General features: G+C 38.2%; 1 protein-coding gene across 13 annotated transcripts in view; it reads right to left on the reverse strand.

Annotated features, from left to right (window-relative positions):
* The window catches only part of sox6 (SRY-box transcription factor 6), a 146,828-nt gene extending 130,863 nt beyond the window's left edge, over nt 1-15,965 (reverse strand). For 8 of the 13 annotated variants that reach the window (XM_056745289.1, XM_056745280.1, XM_056745270.1 and 5 more), the window contains exons 1-2: nt 13,727-14,065; nt 11,079-11,199 (exon numbers count right to left, since the gene is read on the reverse strand). The gene's annotated coding sequence lies outside the window, so the exon portion shown is untranslated. Of the gene's footprint in view, nt 1-11,078; nt 11,200-11,346; nt 11,461-12,721; nt 13,083-13,726; nt 14,066-15,945 lie in introns of those variants that run through there. The other 5 variants (XM_056745217.1, XM_056745239.1, XM_056745206.1 and 2 more) reach the window with 5 other exon arrangements.
* Between the last annotated feature and the right edge of the window lie 3,501 nt (nt 15,966-19,466).

Here is a 19,466-nt window from a genome sequence, read left to right on the forward strand (position 1 = left end):
GTCAAGGATGTGGAATAACACAGAAAGAAGGAACATTGCTGAAATGTTGTCGACATTCTGAATTTTAATGCTGCAAAACATCAAATCAAACTAATAAAACACACACAGACGCAAGAATGTATGTGACCGATAACCAAAGCATGAAAACATTGATTGCCTCCAAAATAATTCCAGTTTCCATAATGCAATTTATTATTATGTTTTCCCAAAAAAATTAAACAGGTTGTGCAGACAATCAGACAGCATAAGCTTTGGCAGCTTACAATAAGCATTTAAATGCAAATATGTCTGATGCACAAAGAACCTGCAACTTCTGTCAGTGCGACATAATCAACCTGCAATTGTTTCCTGACTCGGAGACATTTCAAGTGACAAGGTCTAAGCAGCAAAGCATCTGTATTCAAATTACTGTGCTATTTAAGGCCTCGGTCTGTTCAGGGATATTTTTCCAACGGTAAGCCGCGCTGAAAGTCAATCATATGGTGAATTAAACCAGAAAGGAATCAATTGATACAGAAAAGATCAGGTGACAGCAAGACTCATCGGTTGTGCGCAAATTACTTGTGTTGTTCTAGTAGAGAAGCAGGAGTGTGCGCACAGCCCGTTTTTTTCCCTTTTTTTTTCAAATATTACATTTGCAATTGAATTGAAGCGACTCTGTTTGCATCCTCAATGAATGAACAAGATACAATTTAAATGAAGCAACACGGTCAAGAACACAAAGGAGAAAAATTAATCGTGTGCCGCATTCTCTTTCAGAGGGATTCAGGGAGCCTCGGGCGAGCTCGCCAGAAGAGGCCTTGGATCCCCAAGGATGAGTTTGTGTGGTATGTCAAATCTGAAAAATATTTCAGGTCTCAATATGAATAACAAGAAAGAGGTTACGACTCATCTGTACTTGCATACTTCATGCACAAGTTGACTTTTAATTCTTTTACCAGCAAGCGGGGAGGAGCACATTGTGCTCTAGGGTTTTGTCTGGTGGCTTCATGAAAATCCAGAAACATTCTGCAGAGTTTTCCCAGGCGGAGCGGAGGCACGAGCAAAAATAAAGGGGAAACTTCTAAAAACTGTGTTTCATTCATTTTATTTTATTTTATTCAAAGTTCAAGAGCATGCCCATGAATTCCTGATGTAATTGTGTGGTGAGGGTCAACAGTGGATGTGCGCTGTAGAAGATATAAATTGTGACTAGCGCTCACAATACTTTTCATTTACTGTAGCTTCTATTCAAATATAAGACACTAAAAATGCAAAATCTACAAGGTCCTTCAGCAAGAATGATAACAGATCTCATTGTACTCAATATTTGATTTTAAAATGTATATTCATAAAAATATCCATACACATATTTTTATGAAAATTCACCTCAAAATCCACAATAAATTGGAATGCAAGTGGATTGTTAGAAAGAGAAGAAAAATCACATTTCTACTTTCTAATTTTCTAGAGAGGCAAATGATTTAAAAGATGGACACAAATATCAGCTGACATGGCAGGGAGTTGCCTAAACTCTCTCTCTCTCTCTCTCTCTCTCTCTCTCTATCTATCTCTCTATATATGTATATATATCTCTCGCGCTATGGCTGCTCAAATGAAAACAAATGTAGTGTTTGAGTCACTGATCACCGGTGTAATTGAGTTTAACACTTTTTCTGCAGGAGAAAAGAGCCTTTGAAATGAGCAGGTCAAATTACCTCTCCAGTCAGGCAATAAATAAATCAAACAAGGTAAATGCCCCTGCCAGCATATTTTAGGGCAGAATTCAATTAGCGCAAAACAGGAGATCGGAGCGTATTAGCAGAGCAAAACGACATGCGTCACATGACGGTGGCCAAAATTTGGAGAGTGAGATTATTGTTGCCCTCTGGCCACCAAACCAGACAGCGTTAATCTGTTGAGCCTAATATTGTAAGAAAGCCACAATCTAAATAAAAATGGTGTTAAAAAATATGCTTTACATACCTTATAGAGCAAATAGCATTTTGCATTTATAGTGACTTGTAAAATGGACAGGCGTAATGAGCGGCAATATACACTACTTATTTTTTTCCACTATGCAAGTTTTGGTCTTCTCCATTATGTAGTTTCCATTGATTTCTGCACTGGAGAAAGGAAGTGCCATGACGCAAGTCATGTGTCCACATCAGGGTGGTTGAAGAACATATAGAACAAGGGAGTGAGCTGGTGCACACGCATGGGCTCATACCGCAACACACCCAACTGGCTACAATGTCGCCTTTGTGACATAATGCTCCTCGCACAGTGGATTTTTGGAAAATAGTCCAATTTTTCCTATCCTACCTATCCAGCAATAACAACTGACATCACGGGTCCAACCATATGCCCTGTGGTGCTGGTGCACTTTTGCATTTTCTCAAGGCAAAGGGGGGTAAAAGAAATAGTGTTAAACAGATATTATATTCCGATAGTGCCCAGGGAACTTATTACAACATGACACAGACCACGTGAAACATGAGGAACCCTGAGAAACTAACTTTTAAGTGTGCAAAGGCATAGGGTTTAACTACACAACAGACCGTTTAGAAGCCAGACGAGAAAAAAAAGAGAAAAAAAATACAAAATATCAACCACTGTGTGTTGCGGGTTCTGTTTATTTGTGCTTTTACAAGATCTGTTTCTCTGTCTTATGAAAAACTGTTTTCCTTGGAAGCTCTCTGAATGCGTGTCAAAAACAGGTGCCAGAGTTCCAGTGAGGTGGGTCTCCCCTGGTATCCATACACACACACTCCTTCGATCTCTTGGCAAATAATGGTGACATGAGGTTAATATTATCGGCACTGAAAACACGACAGGTGGGTCACATGAAAGGTCTCTCATTTTCTCTCGCCCGTGAAACACGTGGTTCATATTATTCTCTGGCAAACAGTCCAACGAAAATATCAGGAGGCTTCTACCGGCACTACTGTTCGCCGCACGCTCTTTTTTTGAGTGTATCTTACATTAGCATCAATGTACATTTTACAGGCCTACTGGGCTTTGACGGGTAAATTAGGAGGGAAGTAGAAACGTAAATAAATAAATGTGGGGATTTGAGGAGACATGTGGAAAGGTGTTTAAGGGTGGGGGGAGTACGAATACGACTGGAGCTAAATGCACGGCGGGATCGAGCCCTCGGCTGATATAACTCCTGCACCTTCCACTTCAGTGTTTTTTAGAAGTTGAGTATGCCGTCGACCTTATTAGCACTCTCTCTGTTTCTCTCTGTCTGCTACACGCTTTCTCTAAATCACACACACATAACACTAGGAACTCGGCGGAATCTAGATGATTAGAACATAAAATGTACCTGAAACATCTGCATTTACAGTGTGTACGTGTGTCTGTTTACATCCTTGTGTTTGTGTGTGCTGAACGAGAGAAATAAAAGTTGTCGGTGTGCTGCTTCTTTTTTGTGCTCCTTACAACAGAGCCGAGGCTCAACCGCACAACACAACGGTGGAAAATGTCTGCAAGTTGAGGGAGAAATACAAATCTTTTCTAAAGTCTGTGAAAAGCCTGCAAGATAAGCAGCATTTAGCCGTAAATTCAAACGGTCCTAAGCTTTTTTATGTATAGCTCGCCGAGCGCAAAACCATGCCCCGCTGAAATCAAAAGCGCTAATAGTCAGGTTAGCCACTGTCATTCTAAGAGGGAAGTCGCTTGTGAAATTGTAAAATTGTGAGGCTTTCGCCATCTATTTCACAGTCTACGTTTTATGAACGCTCGCTGAAATGATTTCTAAAATAGAGGCTATCACATGGCAGACGGTGTTTGAGGTTCTCAGAGGTGAGGGGAGAAAAGGATGAAGCAATCCTAATCTTCCTGCACAAGACGGGCGCTAATAATATGCTCCTTTATCTCCTTTGCTTAAACACTGCATACTTTGAAGTTCACAAAAACGTGTGATACTCATCGAGTGGAGAGAGAGAGAGAGAGAGAGAGAGAGAGAGAGAGAATGAGAGAATGAGAGCGAGAGAATAAGGCCTTGCCATTTCCCCCTTTGCATTCCTAAACGTTTCGAGTCTAATATGCGCTAAAAGTCTTCTGCGTTAAATCTGCATGCCAGACTGATCTGAATACTTGACTTCATCCACAAATACCTGTCGTACAGCACACTACACTAAATCAAATTTTTTAAGAAAGTCACTCTTGGTATATTCTCATGCAGCAAGTTAGGAGAGAGCCTGAACATTAATGGGCCGATATCTGCATGCACATTTTCTGCCCAATAGCTAGAACTGAAAAGACCCAGATTAAATCTGTGTGGTAAAGATGATATCATAGCGTTGTGGTTGCACAGCAGTCTGGTAGACACATAGGCTACATCACTCCAGAGAGAGAGAGAGAGAGAGAGAGAGATAGAAAAAAATTAAAAATAAACTCCAAATACTGCTTCTCCTCGCCTTTCCCATTTGAATATTCATCCCGTTTCCACGTCCCTAGAAACTCTTCTAATCAGAGTCACTTCCCCTTTAATCACTGGGGCTGTAATTATGATTTGATAAAGCATTTTAGTGCACTCTTCAGTGTCACTCACATATCTATGCTTGGAATACCGTATTAAGAGCTGTCAGCCCTTAAGGGGAGCACTTTCCAAACAGTGCTGATCCGAATATGACAAACACGCCTATCAGCTCTAATTGAAATTATTACAGGTTTGAACATGCTAGCTATGGCTAAAGCTTCCTCTACAAAACGAGCGAGTCAAAGGAAAGCGATGAGTCTAGCAGATTCCTCCGCTTCCCTCTGATGTGCAGTAATTGTTTAAACCTGAGTGGAAATGGCTGAGTGCCTTTTTTCGGCGTACGCCAAGCGAAAAAAAACAGCCTTTCCTATTCTGCTTCTTCTCTGATTCCGTCCAACACGGGGCTTGGAGGAAAAGCCTCCAATGTTCATCTTGGACGGGCGAGCGCTCGGGATGATTGGTGACCACAAGTTGATAATGATGACGATTTAATTAGAAGCCTCTCTCTGGTCTGGAGTCGGCCCAAACTCCTCCACCCTGCAGATGGAATAAATTTAGCAACAGTGAAGAAGAGCAGGGCCATCCTCCACCCCCCCACAACTTCTCTTTCTTGTCGTCTAAGCACCGCCTCCAATCAGAGACAGAAAACATTCTTCCCCTCTGACACCACACCGCAAGTTGTTCGTGCGCCATCACCGCTCAAGCTTGTATCCCTTCGCGCGCGCGCACAAAGCTAAACCAGCCCCAATCACCAACATGTGTTGCTCTGACACGGTTCTGAAATATTTATACAATGCTTACATAATAGTCAAATAACATCTTCATAATAATAAAAGGGTCCAGGAGGAGAGAAGTGCTTTCAAGGTAACTGAAGGATCGGCTCTAGAACGAGTGAAAAGAGACTGGTACTGTGACGGCCGGTGTTGCAGTGAGAAAATGTCGAATTTGCATCCCGGCGGTCCCTTGGGGGTCTGGTTTAGCCCTGTGTCATAGTTTCACTTTCGTAGCACGAAAAGCTCCTTTCAGCTGCGGGCCTATAATGGAGCTCTGCAGGACGACAAACCCGCTGGTGGAAAAAGGCTGGTGAGACTGTAAACCTGCCAGGAGCTCCCCGTTTTCCATCTTCTCCCTTTCTGTCTTTCCTTCTCTGCGGAGCTCGTACGTTCCCAAATACTGGCCTAAGATGAGTGGTGCATCTGCAAAAGTGTGCAAAAGTGTGTTTGTGTGCCAGTGCGGGTAACCTGAATGATAGTCAAAGAGGCTCGACGGAAATGCAGCTGGGGTGAAACCACAAGATTTGCTCCATTATTTCAACAAATTTCTGTTATCCTATTAAAAAAACGAGCACCAAATGACAATTCACTATTTAGCTTTCACCATGAGACTAATCACCAAAAAAATCTGAATTTGAATTACGTTCCAAGCCCTTCCTACCCAAAAGATTTAGCATGACAAACGAATGCAAAAGAGGACTATTTTTTTAATCAACTTCAATTTGTCTTCCACTCCTCCGCAAGAAAATACTCACTTTTTCCAGCTTGGTGTTTAAACTTTGGTGTGGTTAATATACTTGCAAAGCCAGAGAGAGAAAGAGAGAGACAGAAAGAGAAAAAGACTACATATACTGATATACAATATATGCGGATATACTGCAGATTTGTTAATAAAGGGATAGTTCACCCAAAAATGAAAATGGTATTCTTTGGTAGTCAATGGTGCCCTCAGAAATCACAATTGCTAACATTCTTCCAAACATCTTTCTTTGTGTTCAACCAAACCAAGAAAATTAAACAGGTTTGGAAGAGGGTGAGTTATTAATGACAGAATTTTCATTTTGGGGTGAACTATTCCTTTAACATGTCGGCATTAGATTTAAGAACCTACTCTCCTGTCTACAATATCGTAGTCGGTGGTTCCATGACCTGAAGAACATTAACACAGAGTTACACAGTCCGTACGGTTCTCAACAAAGACACCCAACTCCACGGCTGCAGCTTTGAAATAAGACTAACATCATTAAGTGTCGAGTCTCTTCACATGAAGACCACTCAGACAAGCCGCTCTCATCCGCTCTCTAAGCTGTGAAGGCAAGAATTACACTAACACACACACACACACACTCATCACATCAGCTGCTGTCACCACTTGCCCCGTCATCAAAGGCTGTTCATGGACACATCCATAGCGGTAGCGAAGTGCTTTCGCTCAGCCTGTCTGTTTGCTGCTGTGCAGAGTGAATGCTACATCTTATTCCACCGACTGTCAGGTAACAGTCAGAGGCTTAAACTTCCTCCTTCAGAAGGAAAGAAAAGACAGAGAATGATAAGTGAGAGAGAGAGAGAGAGAGAGAGAGAGAGAGAGAGAGAGAGGGAGAACAGCTGTGGTTTGGTCTGCTGAAGCCATTTTCTCATGACGCACAAGTAGCACCGACGGCGGAAAGCCTTTAAAACTGTGAGCGGGTGAACATAATCATGGAGTAAGGAAACAAAAGGAGCTGGTTTCAGCTGAACAACTGTCAGAAGCACAGCCACAGAATTCCACCCCACCTCTTACCACCCTTCTTTGTCACTTTAATTTGTTTTTGGATTATGCATCCTGAGTTTCCATACACGCTGAAAAAAAGGGTGGCTTATGTGATTTTCTTTTAACTTTTCCATATTATTTTCCAGACTTTCAGATGTCCTATCACTACTAAAGACAAGAATTAACAGGTTTTATTTGGAATAGTCAACCAGCTTCTGGGTTGTAGCAAATATCTAAATCGCAGTACATATTAAACACGCATTCTAAAAGATTCCTATTATCAAGAAAGCCGTAGCCAACTTGATTACTCTACAATTTATGTAGACTTTCTTTCACGAAACAGAAAAGTCCCTGAAAATTGAAAGGCCCTTTTGTCTAGACGAGAACTCTGCTATGAGGTTTGCATGAATATTTCTTTCTCAACACAAATAACAAATCTATGTATTCAAATCAAGCGTTCTCTATGGAGCATGTCAGATTGCAGTGCTTGAGTGTTTTTTTTACTTAAACCAACTCACTGCTTAAGTCAGTGTTCCAAGACTCTTCATAAGAAGAGCTGCATGACATATTGACCTGTCTTTCACTTGTAGGTACAGAATACTACTCGTAATCTGCCAGCCTGATCTACCTGGCTCACATCTATCTGCAATGCATCCAAAATGAGCCCAGTCTTCTGTTGAAAACTATGCATATCCTTTTGGAACAGAATATGTAGTACCTTAGGTTAAGGGTTTGGTTATTCTTCACCACAGAGAACCAGGATTCTCACAAATGTTTTATTAAAATGCTCATTGGACCTAACAAAGTGTTGATACCAGCTGTATTTGACGGTGCATTAGCTGACAAAGCACACTTTCTTGCTACAGATATAATACACAACCTACAACTTGAACATAAATATTTATTTTAATAGTAGGCATTTTTTAATCAAATATTTTGATTAAAAAAAATTAAAACAAGAAGAAAATCTATCTAAAATTACAATGCATAATTCCTTTTAACAAACACACAAGCACAAACAGAAGTACCAGAAACCTTAAGAGATACAACACAACAATCCAAAAATTTTGATGCAAGCAAAAATTAATTAAAAGGTGAAATAAACCATAAAAACGTCAAGCATACTGTAGAAAAGTCTTAAATACAGAGTCCATATCTTTTTTGTATATCAAAAGAACGATTCCTATTATTTATTCATGCACCAATTAAAGGTTAAACACGTGCCAAAGCCTGTGTGTCAGCGAGCAGCTGTAGCGATAGAGAGGCACCACAACAAGAAGGTTGAGGAAAAAGCAAACTAACTTTGTCTTGAAATGGTTTTGGCCAGGAGACAAGCTCTACGCAAAGGAGCGTGGACTGGCATAAATATTTGTACAAATTATAAGTGCATTGGTAGACGCATGCAGGAGTCAACCGCCTGCACACGGTTCCCTATGCTTTCTCTCTCCCTGCAAACCCTCCACCCCAGAGCGAGTGTGTGTGTGTGTATACGGGCTCCAAACCACTGCATTTTAATTACTGCCAGCAAGCACAGTGAACCTCTTTGAAATGGAAATGGACCCAGAATCTTCTATTGCACCGCAGAAATCTTCTTCTGATTTGAAAAAACAATATGCTGCACCACAGCCTAGACCTGATAATTCTGATAATAACCACCAATAAAGCCAGTGTCAACAACCTCACAGCGCCGGAGATCCCGAACATCGCATCTACATATTCATGTTTGCTTTTGAAAGAGCTATAAGGAGAGAGAGAGAACGGTAGGAAAATATTACCAAGTAGAGGACATATCTGTCATGCCCCTTATTCCAAAGAATTGTCGGCATTATGTGTCTCACATCACCTGGCTGTTGTAAAGTTCAAGATCGGCTGAATAAGAGCAAGGGTCTATTTTATGAGATAAATACAAAGAGCTATTCCTGTGCTAGCACATCTGAAAATGTAGTAATATTCGTGAGTGAAAGCTTCTGAACTGCTGGTATATTATGCAGCGTTGGGCAACACATGAACATACTTTCATTTCTAGGCAAAAAGATGGCCTTCATATACAAAGAGTGTCAGAGAAATCAAAGGCCTCAGGAGCTAAAGCTTTGCTATCTTTTCAGGAGCTAGACTGCAATTTGAGTGTGTTGATAAGTATTGGTTGGATAATTTGTACTTGTGCCAGGGGAAAGAAATATTTAAGTCTTAATGTTAAAGGTCTTCACAAAACTATAAATCTATTTATTTACCAACAGTCATTAAATCTTTACACAGCTTTGATTGGTCTGTGCATCCAGGGTCAGCATGGGTATGTAAATAACTTAATCGTAAGGGACACCGGAGGGGGGAAATTGAGCATTCATGACAATGTGTCCGACATCCTCCAAAACTGCAGTGGACAAGCTCTGACACAAAATCAGTATACATAAAAAAATACAAATACGAGGAAACCGATTGCTGTAAACTGAAAATACATGCATGCCATACATGAAAAACAAGCACTTTTTATTTGACTAATTATTAGCCCTTCAATAAACCGTTCCAGAAGCTTGAGAGATTCTGCCCCAAAAGAAAAAAGCTTTCTAATAAACATGTTGCCATCGGTTTTGATCATTGTTGAAATATTCCACAGCAAATTAGCTAACACTTATAAAGACAGATGTCACAACATGTGCTGCCGCATTTCCTCCTCATGCATTCCTCCCCTACGGCTGGCGTGCTGCTTACCTTTACTAGGCCTGCTGTTGTTTACCTCCAGTGTTGTTTATCATTAGGATTCTGCTGGCACTGTTCTAAACCCACCAATACAGGGCTAGGCCAGATGAGAGTTACACCTGAGCATCTTTTACTGTTTCATCATGTTCAATTCCACTACATACGTCTTTGTGTTTGTTACATTGGCACATTCCTTCATATGCGAAATGTGTTTGTGTATAAGCGCTGTGAATTTAAAATAAATATATATATATAATTCAACATCAATTCAGTGGACTGCAGTAAAAAGTATTTTTTCTAAATGCAATATAACTTTTGAAAATGTATTCTCAATTTCTGATGATATTACAATGTGATTGTTCACAGACTAGAATAATCTATATTTTGCCTCACAGCTAAAATAAAAGAACCATTAATTCCCTTCATCGTTAATGTTTCTTTATGAAATACATCCAATACATCCACGTAAACGTTCTTTAAACACTCAAGACATGCACATAAACTTTGCTTTACTGAGGTAAGTCATTATAATCAAAGCTAAATAAAATGTAATAAAAAAGCAAAATAAGTATTATAATAAACTATCAATAATCAAACAAAGCCAAAAAATCCTGAGCTGTGTAAATTGACTGAAAATATAATAAACTTTTGAGTGTGTGTAGCGAAATATAGAAAATCAGAGACAATGATTCACAAGTACTAAGACCTAAGGCAGACAACCACTGAAAACAACAAACTGCGGCTGGTTACACAAACACATGAAAGAGAATTGTTTAAAGTTAATTTACTGTCCAGATTTTTGGATTGATAACACATTGGACTGATGCCAGCTATGCAATTAACATCCCAGAAGAAGCCATCAAAAGTCTCTACATATAGGCTACTGAGTTATGGTTATACCGCTATAGACAGAAAAGCAATTGTCTCTTTCCAGGAATATTAGATAAATGCAAAAGCCTGATATCATATAATAATTTCTGACATGGATGACTATTGCTATTTAAGAAAATCCACGAATGAGAATATGTGGGGAAAAAATGTTTCAGCAAAATGTAAAGGCATTTACAGGTTTTATAATCCCATGATTTCACCAGGAAATTACACAGTCAATGCATAAATTCTAATGGATAGTGGGTTTAAACACTTAAGATAAAAACTAAATTCACTTTATATAATCTTTTATCAGGACTTTAATACCGAAACAAATATTTTACCAACACTTGGGTGAGATATAAACGTGTACATAATCAAAGACAAAAGGCAAACTGCAATCGAACATTTCATAAAATAAAAATACATATTTCCATACGTCAATTCATAAGTGATATCAGACAGAAGACCTATTCAAAGGCTTCACAAAGCAAAATGAAGTGAAAAATTCTGAACTTACTGGCACCATAAGCGTTCGTCTGTGATCTGTCTGTATTTATCTGCTCGTCGGATCCAGTAAGGAAATGCTCTTTGCTCGCACAAAACCACAAGTTCCTCTCCAAATCCTCGGACAGAAAGTCCTGAAAAAAGACACGGAGATTGTCATATATCTCGGACGCTTTAATCTTATTGAAAATGAAAGTGCATCGGAGATATATTTGTCTGTGGACTCGTTACAAAAACCTTCATTTATACTTCATTTGTGCAGAAAAAATGGGAAATCCTACCCAGGTTTAGAAATGAGGATGAATAAAAACTTAGCACGTTGCGGTGAAGTTTAAAATGTTTGCGGATGCGATCATTTAAGGAGTGTGTTTATAGTCAAAAAGACATTTACTAAATGTCCAAACAAGTATTTTATTATATGCATGCACGTTCGGCATAACACGTTTTATTGATTTTACATACCGACGATGTTAAATAGATACTTGTTATCTGTCTTTTTATGCACATGACTTTAAAAATATATATATTTGATGTTTGTCAGTCAGTCAAGTTGTCTATCAAAAGCCATCCTTTCTGAAAGTCAGTGAATCCCCGTCTATCTCTATTGAGTGCTCAGATCCCTGTATAGCGATCAGGACAATGTGCTGAACTGGCAGTCTAATTATAAATGTTCCATTGGGCTCCAGTGCCATCTTACCTTATGAGGAAACAGCTAACAGCAACTGCTCAAAACAAAATGCCATTAAGGGCTCAACTTCACCCCAACAGAGGGACAAGCCAAGGGGATTGTTTTTCAAACAGCCCCCTCTCACTTAAGACAAGAATGTATTATTAGACACCCGGTTATTCTTACAGACTGGACACAATTTCAGGAGAGAAAAACTAGCAAAGTTAAGCTGTGTTTAATTAAGGTGTCAGGTTGCGTCCCTGCACGAGAACAACACGGCTTTTGTGTTTCTTCTGTGAGCTTTTAAAAGCAAAAGTAGGGACAGAGTGTCTTGCTTTCTAATGAATGCAAAGTGTGGAAAAATAATTGTTTTTATTTTTGTATTTGTCTTTTTGTTATTTTCCGTATTTGTGGCGCGATGTGGTGATGACTCCTCATAAGTTTTTTTTAAGTATTTATATTCTTTCATACGTCGTCGGCGTTCTGTGTTATGTATCTTATTAAAATATTATCACATCTCGTCCAGCAGTTGAAAAGCGCTTATCCGTATCTGTAAAGGGTCTTCTTTAGGGAAACACCCACGAGATGATGGGCTATCTGTGTCCTACAGACTGAGTTTACACACATTGAGTTCTATTTGTCCTCTTCATACCTCTTCACACCGTTTCTGGAAATCTCGAAAGCATCAAATCGCACTCAATTAAACAAAATATAAACTCACTCTTATGTCGTTTTAAAATAACATTCGATGTTAAAATATTTTTGAAAAAAATATTTTTATGATAAAGGTAATAATAATTATTATTTTGAACAACTCTCCGATTTAGATATTTAAAACATTCCCCTTGTCTATAATTTGCTTAAATAAAAAAGAGAAACAATCGCGATCACCATTAAACAATGTAACAAGCGATTTTCACTTGCAGATAATAATATCAAGCATTATGATGAAATAACTGGACGCGTAACAATTCCTGGAGTTCACTTACTTTCTACTCTGAACGCGGTATGTTTCTCAAGCTGGGAGTCTGAAAAGAGTCTGCTTGTCCAAGTTGCATATTGTCTCCAAATGGATCAGCTTTTGATGAGGAGTTCATTTTAAATTTATGGCTTAGGCATTCTTCAAAGGTCAATATGCCTGACCTAGAGCGAAAGTTAAGAAACAATTCCCATGCATGGTCTCACGTAGAACAATTTCGCCTTGTTATCTTTAAACCATAAAGCCTACTTGCTTGACCGTCTGATGGACAGGATATGTCCGTTCCTAAATACACAAAGCACGTTCATTTGTTAATAAAGAGAAACTTTAAAGACGTCGAGTTCTGCGAGTACTGTACCTAGTGAACCGTTTCTCCCGTTTTTGTCAATGAATAGTACCGCTCTGTGGACATAACTGAAATTACCTCCTATAGGCTACAGGGAAGTTCTCCGTCGTCCGGATGACAACTATAGACTACAACGATTACTTCAAAATAACTAAGAATACTCCGTCGCACTAGTATTTTTAGACATCAGACGTGCACATTATAGCACAGTTGGAATAAACTGCGTTGTTGTTTAAGGTTTAAGTGTGGCGCGTGCGTCATGTGTAGGCTACACTACATTAGTGTAACAGCGGACAGTGAAGTAACGTTAAAAACAAAACATTTTAACTTCAAGGAGTACTTAAAGAAACAATAAGCGTCACGTATAGTGAACGTTTTTCTCAGCACAGGTATGCACATAGCAAGTTCGAGAGGAAATAAGCATGATACGCTCCTCGGCAACTGTATCGACGTGCGAAGTGTTACGCATCACTTTTCGCTGAAAAGACAAACATGAAGTAAAAATTCAAAGACGTCACTGTAAACAACGTATAAAGACGACGCTAACATATAAACACAGTAGATGTCCCTTTTAAACAGTGAGCAGAGGTGTTTCGATGTCCCATGAAGACCATCATGACGAAAACACATGAAATCACGCACGACAGGTTATCAGTGATAAAAGTTTACCTTGATGCGAACAGGGTACCAAGAACACACGATCGTCTTCGCCGAATCCGGTTTTTGGTTTTGAAACAGGTTAGAAATAGAAAACACTGATCTGCAGAACAGGAAAGGAAAAAAGAAGTGTATCGCTTCCACTGACCGAAGAGGGAATCCCGCGTTGGCTATGTGAAGTTGAACTGTCAAAATTGCTGAGAGCGGTTGTAAGTGTATTATCGCGCTTTTACCTCACTACTCTAAAACGAGAGAAGACGATGGTTACTGCTGCCAATTTTGGCAATCAATGCAAGCGGCCATGTCGCAAGTATTCAAAGCATTTCCCGTCGTGCAACATCAGAAAGTGAGTGGCCAGGGCATTGATCTGAGGAAAGAGGCAGGGCTCCCCCTCCCAGACAACACAGGAGAGAGATAGAGAGAGAGAGAGAGAGAGAGAGAGAGAGAGAGAGAGTCTTTAACGGGTGGGGTAGAATGGGGATTGAGGGGAAAAGTCAAGGCTCAGGTAATAATTTTCCACCGCATATACCAGGCGCCGGTTACGGGCTATAAGAAATAAAATACGCATATACATATTTATATAGGCTACGGTGCATATGTCAGTGCGCTGTTTTCACAATATATTTTAAGCGTAGATTAAAATATTCATAATCATAGCTCATTTTTTAAGTTTGCAATTGCACGGCAAAGATAGTAAGCAACAGCTATTTGATGCTTAATCTTTGCTTGGAACTACACATGTATTTTTTTTCAGGGTTAAGTCAAGGACCGCTAAGGCAGACCATCAATGAAATTGCCACACAGACGTGAAGATGTCAAGTGGAAAATATGGACATGTCCTTCTCTGCTGTTTCTCTGCTTTAAAAGAAAAGAATATCATCAAATGACGTTTAATAAAGTTTTTTAAAAGTTGGATAGGACGGTAGAAATCACTTATTATTATCTATTAAAGCAATATTGTAAAGTGTGTCACACTTTCCGTTTGCATGCTATTTAACCCATGGGCACTGTCACGGGATTTTAGGATGCGATAATTTTAAGTTAGTACATTTTTATGAGGTAATTCAAATGTGTAGGCTACTGTACGTTGCCCTATATATTAAGCTATTCATAAATATATTTATTGTTGTTTAAAGTCGAAAAGTTAATAATATCTTCGTGAAAAGACTATTTGAATTGCAACGGCGTCTCTTTGTCCATCGCGATGTATCTTTAAGCATTACAAGACAACGTTTTACATTTGTAATTATTTTGTAGTTTGTGTTGTGCAGCTATCAAAAGTGCATTTCAGGTCATTCTACATAATTCATGTAGAACTTTCAGGGTATCCTTAGATGTTGAGCAGGCCATTTATTTATTTATTATTATGATTTTATTAAACATTTTTTTAACTTGTTTGATTAAAATAACGTGTCCAGAAATGGGATGTCTCAAGTAAACTACCTCTACAATAATTAAGCAATAACGTCTCTCAAATGCAAAAGAAATAAGTGAGATTTTAAACTCAAATTTTGTTGTAGGCTTCACAGAGCGAAGCACAACGATTTGATCATTCAAGTTAACGATATCACAATATTTGCAATGTTTTACAGCTTCTTAAAAAAAATCTTAATTTAATGATAGCCTATAAGTAGCCTAATTATTTTTAAAACAATCAAATATGTTGAACATAGTGTGATGTGTTTAGACTCTAACGCGGCTTCATTTACAATGTAAATAAAATTGAAATAGCCTATTTAAAGACCCAGAAATACAATGCATCAACCGAAACGCACTTACTATATAGGCATTCCTCTACAAACCCTTTTATAAAGATCCACCCTATAATTAGATACATTCAGACAGTCGTGAAGAAACTGATCTTAGAAATGTCACAGATCAAATCAGATCAAGATGCACTAAGTTTAGCAAACTGAATGTAAAGCGCACTTTAGGAATGCAGGTTAGTCCTGACACTCTTATTGGAATGCTGGAATTTATGCAGACATCGAAAACTACAAATAAACCTCTGTCTTACACGGCGTCAATATTTCCAAAGACAGGCAGTTAAAGCTAAAGTTAACAGGTAGAAAAAAAAATACACAACGGCATCTATAATTCGCATGTCAAGTGTCGTTTTAATTTCAATAAAATTGCATGCGTTCATTTTTAATGCAAATATACTGTGTGCTGAAAATAAAGCCTCAGAAATTCTAGACGAATTTAAACAATAGATAATGTAATGTACTTACAATGATATGGGCAGAAGTAGAAGAAAATACTGTTTGTTAACTGAAGAGTCACACAGGGCTAAAGAAAGGGGGAGAGAGGGAGGGAGGAAGAGTGTGAGTGAGAGAGTGAGTGAGAGAGAAAAAGAGAGAGAGAGAAAGAGAGAGAGAGCGAGAGGATTAAGGATGTAGAGGGTATGCCAGAATAGATATCCTTTCACAACATCTCATCACATCTGCTCTGGCTCTTGTCTGTCTTTCATTTTCACATTCCCTTTTTTCCTGAGAAAAATCCTATCCACGCGTCACATCTTCATCCCCAGATTCTCTCTACACCAAAGAGAAGATTAATTATTCAAACAAAGCATCGCCTTCAAGGCAATAACGCCAGAACACTGAACCGTTTGTCTTTTTCAGCCGGCAGAATGACACTGGAAATATTTTCCGTAAAACAATGTCTGTCAAAAGTTTCCTTAAACGCCTGCAAGGTCTTTAAAATACTGCCAATTATTATTCTGCGTTTCATATTAAATTCGCCCCGCTGTAATCAATTGAAATAGAAAAGGACCAACGTGGAAAGCAGCAAAGACATCTTTCTGGCTTGTGAAGTGATGTAAAATGTCGATGTTCTCAGACAAACTGGAAAAAAATGTAAACAGACAGCATTTCAGCGCACTGAATTTCGTTAAATAAAAATGAACCCAACGAACTGATTCTAAAAAAGTAAACACATAGGCTGCTGTCTAGACGGCATTTTTAAGACATCATACGCGGATTGTACACGTTTGAGTGATGTTTGTGGGCGGCCACTTCGCCAATATTCTTTCACTTGTCAAGTTTTCATATAGTGTATTATATATTCGTTTTAAATGCATGTGTGATAAGCAATTATTGTAAGTAATTACTGAACATAAAGACCTATTTTAACAGAGCACAGAGAGTTGCTGCGCTGAATAAAAAACAAGAGCCCGCGTGCACACGCAAAAGGCAGGTAGAGCATGCGCCAGGTAGGCGCTGCTCGTCAATGTACAGGGCGAATGCGCCACCCATTGATTAATTCAGGTATTACACCTGTTATATTACTTGCTAACACTGTGTATGTTGTACTACACGACGTCGTGAAGATTCAATAAAATATACATGTTTGAATCACGTATCTGTCTTGTTTGGTAAAGGAATTATCACGCAATTCACGTGTAGCTCTAGAGCAGCTCTGTTTGATAACTACTTTTAATTTAAAAATCATAGTCATAGTCTGAGTGACTATAAATAGAACAGCGGTTCTTTTCATTCATTCACATTTACTCCTTCATGTTTTAAATCAATAAAAATCAATTTATTAGCAGATGTATTCAACACGAGAGTTTCGATTTCGCGAACTTGTTTAACGTTAGTTGTTGATAGTGCCAAACGGTCATGTTTCCAAATCTAAGTCACATTAAAGGATTTTGGCAAATTAAAATGAGACTTTAAAATAGTGTTATTATATTCGCAAACAGTAAATAATCCGTTTGAACAACTGACACAAAACAAACCTTGCACCCATGCAGACTGATCAACGCCCTTTTAACATCCGGTCACGCCTTCTTCGACTGGCAAATTAAAGGAAATTATATGTTTATGCATGTGAGCAACATTTTTTCATACGCATTTTACTCACATCTTCAAACTATTTATTTAAAAATGTAACTAAAATTAAAATGTTAATTTTAATTCACATCTAAATGTTTAGCTGGTCAAATTAACATTTATCTTAATTATTGCCACTGATGTAGTAGTTTGGCCTTGACTGTGCAAAACAGTCACTCAAACACTTTTGGTTTTAATAAAGGACAAGATTCATTTTCACTGCATAAGAGTTTGGAGGGTCTTAACTAATTAGCTCTGAACAAATGTCTGAGTCTGTTTTCGTGTCCCTTTAACAAAATCCTAAAATCACAAGGTCTTTCCTGAGTGATGAGCCTGTAATTACGCAGTTTGTGGGTGTGAGGGAGCAGGTTCAAGCCTCTAGGTCTGGTCTGGACTAATGTTTTCTCCAGCTTGTTAGAGAAAAAGGCAGCATTCATCACATTAGCATATCATAAAATGCTTTGATGCATCATGAAATTCAAGCCAACTCTATTAATATTTTAAAAAGGACTGCATAAAAATCAACATTTTTGTTACATTAAATTAACATGTGTTCTTCTCCAGTTCTGCATGTTTAATTAGGCCGCACTCCTCTGTCAAAAGAAATATGAAAGCTGCCGTATGATTTGCTATGATTACTTGCGAACCAGCAAACAACACTTCACAAATATAATTGTCTGGTACTTTCAACTGCCTCGTGTAGGATGTGCTCACATGAGGCTTCTATTAAAACTGATTTCATACATTTTCATGTCTGCGGAAGACATGGAAATAAGACTGATGTGTTTAATTAAAAAGCAATGTGAATTTTAGCCTGAATCTACAGAACTGTGTATGTCAATGAACATATAGGCTACTGACTGTTTTGACCTTGCTTGATTTAGATTCTCCGATATATCTTCAGTAAGTAAATTTTCACTTGAACTAGCAACACAGAACCCATGTCTGCCTCTTTAGTTGAGAGGTTTAAGCATCACTTTTAGGGTCTGCGTATAAAAGGAAAATGACAAACTGCAAACCATTATGTGGCAGGAAACACTGGCAGAGGTATTTTTAATGGATGCGGTTGGAAAACTTAATCCATTATTTTGTTCTGTGCACGTCTGAAGACTTTAATTAAAGATAACAATATAGAGGAATGGACATGTGCTAAGCATATTAAAACACATTACTGCTTACATCACATCTTTGAAAGGATCTGCAAAAAAGCTTAAGAAGCTTACAATTACTGTAAATCCAAATGCTCAAAATAATCAAACAGATTATGTAAAGTAAACCAAATTTATAAAAAGGTTCTACTACTAAATATTGTAAGATCCTGAAATTTTTGCTTTGAGTTAAGTATAATTATTATTTTTGATTAACCTTAAGGTTTGACTAAAACTCAATTTATTTAATTTAAAGACGTTAATTCAACCCAATTGGTCGAGAAGGATTTCAACTTCGCATTATGCTTTGCGTAAGACTGCATCAGTACATTTTAAAATATGATTATTTTATATATTTTCAATAAAGTTAAAGACTTGTTAGTGTTTCATGTTCACCTATATTGAATATTTAGAAGATTTTGACATATTTCTCCGCTTTGTGGTCACCATTGTTCAAAATTGTGGTGCATGTGCTTAGACTGTGGGAAGTTACTTTGACCCAGTAACCTGTAATCATATGTGAAATGTCACAAGTGAGCAATGAAAAATGAGACTGTTCTGATATCAGTCTCTTCCTGCTTATTTAGAATTGTCATGGTGTTTGATTTACGTAAAATAAAGAAACTGAAAAAGTATAGTTTTTTAATTTAAAAGTCCTTCTTTGTAAACTTAAGTTTAAAGTTCTGTCTACTTAATTTCGTGATAAGGATTAAATATTTAAGTCACACTTACTAAGACTTATTAGAAACTTTGAGTGATGCTGTCACT

Source organism: Triplophysa dalaica, chromosome 1 (assembly GCF_015846415.1).
Source record: "Triplophysa dalaica isolate WHDGS20190420 chromosome 1, ASM1584641v1, whole genome shotgun sequence".
NCBI classification, from domain to species: Eukaryota; Metazoa; Chordata; class Actinopteri; order Cypriniformes; family Nemacheilidae; genus Triplophysa; species Triplophysa dalaica.